The following is a 4,435-nucleotide window of genomic DNA, read 5'->3' as shown; positions in this document are numbered from 1 at the left end:
GTCTAATAATAATAATAATAATAATAATAATAATAATAATAATAATATCTGCACGTGTTTTAGTGCATTGACTGAATAGCGAAGCAGTTCTTAACAGTTTCTGCAGAGATATTAACGCATATAGGCTTAATAGTCGACTCTAAACAACTCAAAAGTGAGGAAGAAAGGAGCATGTCCCGTTAGAAATTTTCATTGTGTCTATACACTCCCCGCCTCTTTCTTAGTACTGTCTGGGTGACGAATACCATTCCAAACACACTACAATCAAACATATTATTTTATTCCAGAAATTAAGATAAGGTACGTATATTCTGACAGACTTTACTCAGATATGCAATGATTTTCGTGCATATACGAATTGAAGCTTACACATGTCAATATATTAATATACGTATTACACGTGGGATTCGAGGTCCTCAACACTGTGTTACGAAGAGTACGATCTTCTGAGATATAGTGTTGTCCGTTGAAAGTCAACAGATGTTTTGAAGGAACATGTTGCCTCCATCTTCAGGTTCGAAGAACAAACGAAGCAGGAAGCCCGAACAGTATGACCGTCCTGTTCGGTTCATGATTATGGAAGTAATCAGAATGGACAGTCTCCTGCAGGAGCGGAAGTCAAGAATGAAGAGACGCCATTGATGTCTGTGCCAACGCAGCCACTTTCGAGTCCAAGCAGGTTTTGTCGAATGCTTGAAACTAGAGATAGCTCTGCAGGCCTCTATTTCCGAAGTTCTCTCTTTGAATTTCAGTCGGGGGTCAGATATCCTGATAGAGGTTTCTTCGTGGTTTTCCTTAGCGCCCCTCCCTCTAGTTAAGATGTGGGATAGTGCCTCTATTGGGCCATGACTACTTCCTTCCGAGCCCTCTCCAGTTCATCGACCGTCGTATCTTCCGGCGCCATAGAGTCTTGAAACTGAAAGTGTCGATAAATAACCCACATTAGTATGGGTTGTGTAGCTTTACTTGAGATTACTTGCCGTAGGCTTCGGTAAGGGATATGCGAGCATTGGTTAGGTTAGGATGGATCATTCGATTAGGATCGTTTAGGTTTGTGATCTGCATTATGTTAAGTTGCTAGAGGTCAATATGGGGGGCTATTTCCTCGGATTGGATATATTTTTTCTAGTTCCCACGTTCCGGTGACGCGAGCGCTCCTACCGGAATATTGCCATCATTGTAGGCCAACCAGTAATACATCAGATACAACCTTAACGCCGGTTTCAGTTTAGGCCTCTGCGTCGATTTTTAGTATATGTTACGGATTTTACAGTTTATTTCCAAACGTAGTTGACATAAAATTCTCTCGTGTCAGAGTGTAGACTGGATTTATCTGGCTCAGGGTACTATGCAATGGATGGGGTCTTGTGAATTCTGGAACGAACCTTCCATCAAAGGTGGGAATTTTTGTCTAATTTATGCAATATAAATATATCAAGACATATATTGTTGCATGAGATTTTTTGTTCATTAATTATTTAGTGAATCCTTGGCTATTAAGTCAGTTTGTGATCATAAATTAAAATAAATTTTATAATGTTATTTTTATATTTTTAAGGGCAATGACGGGGAGCATGATAGTGTATCCTCGCGTTTTCAAAGGCAGATAATTAGGTCGGAGGCAAATAAATATCCACAGCATGTAACTCCGTATTCTAAATAAGATATCCAAATCGCTTAGATTTACTCTACTTGTGTGGCCGCAGGAGAATGGACTGCAGCTTAATTAACAAATCCCGAAGAAATAGCTCCACAACGTTGGTCATTAGGAGCTGAAGGATCATTCCATCTCTTGACAAGTGATCGTTATGAAATACTGTGTGGTGAAGCTATTGAGAAGCAAAGCCATTCTGAACAAAATTACTTTCAAACACCTGCTACGGTTGCATGGCTTTGTAGCCATTCGCTACAGGCTTAATTAACGTGATATATTATGTAGTCAATATGATATTTTAATTATCCACATTAGGTTCTTATTAAGAATTTTGCAAATCATGTTCATTGTAACATCTCCAGAGATTAATCCAGATTACAATACAAGTGTAAAATTCGTATAACCCAGTTTGATAAGCTCTTTCTCTGTGGTCTAGCAGTAACGTGACCGAAATTTTGCAGGTTCAAACTCGACAGAGGTAGATGTATTTTAAGGGCAATAAAATCCGTATCACATCTTCCTTCGGAAGGGAAGTAAAGATGGGGGTCCCATGTCGTATATTTAAGGCATATAAAAGAAACTTTCTTCGTGATAAAGAGATGACTGAAGGCAAAATTGAACGCAGTTTTCAGTCTCCTACAAAGCCGCTCTTCACGTCTCTTCGCTTTTAAGCGAGAACTTGAAACCACCCAACCCAAATGACGTACGCTGGATAACTGGAAATTTTAACTCGTTCGAGTGGTGTCCGAAGAGAAAATGAGTTACAAATGCGCCAACCAAGCAACCAACTGACCAATCAAGCTCGGTTTAAATTTTTAATCTGAGGAAACACTTTACATGGGCACCGACAGTGCATCGGTACTAAAGGAACTTGCTGAAAAACGCTTCTATGGGACATTAATAAGAAGCTTTTCGTCTATATTGTAACTTGCAGATCCATTGCTAGGCAACGAGCCGATAAACACGTTTTTTCTCGATACAAGCTGTCAACAATAGAACAACGTCAATTGCTGAGTAAAGGACGTGTAGACTCGCGTTCTGGACAACAGTAGCTGTCCACTGCTTGGAAACGGGCGTGTATTCTATCAGTCAACCTCGAAGCTATATCAGTAGTACAGAACAGAGTGGTAGAAGAGAAATCCCTTCTGGAGGCGGGGTCGAATACCTCCACTGTAGCCCTGCGAGTCATAGCACGCGACGAAAGGGAATCCAGTGCCTGGGTATATAACCGGGCTACCCTGTTCCTGGGGGATATAAGTACGAGGACCTCTTCAGGTTGGGGGAGTCTCGAATCTGAGAGAATCGATTGTGGTTATGAATCCTGCGGGTCTCGAACCTGAGAATGGCTGCCCTGGCGAGGACCAGTAGCAACTGTAAAAAGATAAACCCATCCTTACATAGGAGAGGATGTTACATAAGGGCTATAACCGCAAGTGTTCAGTTGTAAAATAAAAATTCTGGTCGTGGGTTTCAAGGAGCTCGTTGCAATGACTGACTCTGACTCTGACTGGTAGAAGAGAATTGAAGGTGTACAAAGGAGTACAACAGAGTACAGCGGAATAGTGGAATAATGAAATGTGGTCAGTCGAAGATGAGAGTGTGTTAGATACTGATTTGTGAACTGTTGTAACCAGTTGTATAAAGGTCCAATAAATTCGATTATCAAATCCAAAACCCGTCTTGTTAGTAAAGCAAACCACGGATACGTGAAAACATGTTTCGCGATCTCCACGAAGGTGAAGATTCGTATTGCAAAATCCGTGGTTATGATATCTGCAGTCTGATAGATGGTTGTCAGTATTTCCGTGCAATATAAGACGTACATCTTCAGAGAGAGTGATGGTGACCACATTACGAAATATGTGGGGTCATAATTCAGAAGACTCGAATATGAAATATGGGATTCTCTTACGCCTACTGCTGTCTCGTAACTAGGTACATGAGGAACATGATGTATATGTTAGGCTGATCGCAAGTACAGGGTAAATGTTTTCGATGGCGTACACTTAACAGTTAACAGGCTATCATTGTACTAAATCAGAATACACTTTGCAAATATTCAAAGTTGTGTAGTATGCTACAAGTCGGTAGGTCGTGGGTTCAAGTCCCGATGAGGTCATTGGATTTTTTCAACTGACCTAATCCTTCCGGCCGCACTATGGCCCTGGGGTCGACTCAGCCTCTAACAGAAATGAGTACTAGAAATTAATTAAATAATTTTCCTGGGGAGTAAAGCGCGGCCGGCGCGTAAGGCCGACAACCTTGCCACCATCTATCTGCCGATTGTCTAGATAATGTGGGATCCTCAACGTCTCACAACCCTATGGGCCTTCACGGCCTGTTACAGGGATAGCTTTATTTTACTTACTTTTATGTTGGAACGTAAAAATGAATGGAAATTATATTTAACCTTTAAGAATGAAGTTAGCAGCAAAGACAACGATGCCAAAATGACCCTTTCATATTTTTCACCTAGTTGTCCTTACTTTTATTATAATCTTTTCGGTAAAGATAATACTCTTATATGCTTAACATGCATGTTTCATTGACAGAAATCACGAAAGAAGAACGACCCTGGAATCCGATTTTTTGCTGTAATCAGAGATATTTCATGAAGAATACAATTTTAGTAATGTGGAGAAAACTGTAAGAGCTCAAGGGGTCAGTTCGAGTCCCAGTAGGGTCAAGAATTTTCTCTTCTCCACATTTGTCAGACAGGTTCTGGGGCTCTTGCTCAGGGGGTAAAGCGCCCGGGGCGTGAAGCCGACCACTCACCTCCAA

This window comes from Cryptotermes secundus, unplaced genomic scaffold (assembly GCF_002891405.2).
Source record: "Cryptotermes secundus unplaced genomic scaffold, Csec_1.0 scaffold540, whole genome shotgun sequence".
NCBI lineage: Eukaryota > Metazoa > Arthropoda > Insecta > Blattodea > Kalotermitidae > Cryptotermes > Cryptotermes secundus.
This window is presented reverse-complemented; position numbering follows the sequence as displayed.